Below are 526 nucleotides of genomic sequence, written 5' to 3' on the forward strand. Positions count from 1 at the left end.
TGAGATCAGGAGCTTGAGACCAGCCTGGCCACTTGGTGAAACTCCATCTCTACTAAAAACACAAAAATTAGCCAGGCGAGGTAGTGGGTACCTGTGTGGTGGCTCATGCCTGTAATCCCAGCACTTTGGGAGGCTGAGGCAGGTGGATCACTTGAGATCAGGAGCTTGAGACCAGCCTGGCCACTTGGTGAAACTCCATCTCTACTAAAAACACAAAAATTAGCCAGGCGAGGTAGTGGGTACCTGTAATTCCAGCTACTCAGGAGGCTGAGGCAGAAGAATTGCTTCAACTCGGAAGGCGGAGGTTGGAGTGAACTGAGATTGCACCACTGTACTCCAGCCTGGATAACAGAGCTAGACTCTGTCTTTAAAAAGAAAAACAACAAAAATATTTGTACTGATAAAGTGACTATGACAGGGACAACACTCAGTATACCTCTGTACAGTACTCTCAAAAGAGACTTCATAAGAATTTCAGAGTCCTAGAAAGGCTTTCAGAAGAACATTCCACATATTTATTATTATT

The sequence above is a fragment of the Colobus angolensis genome, unplaced genomic scaffold (assembly GCF_000951035.1).
Source record: "Colobus angolensis palliatus isolate OR3802 unplaced genomic scaffold, Cang.pa_1.0 Scaffold179, whole genome shotgun sequence".
Classification (NCBI taxonomy): domain Eukaryota; kingdom Metazoa; phylum Chordata; class Mammalia; order Primates; family Cercopithecidae; genus Colobus; species Colobus angolensis.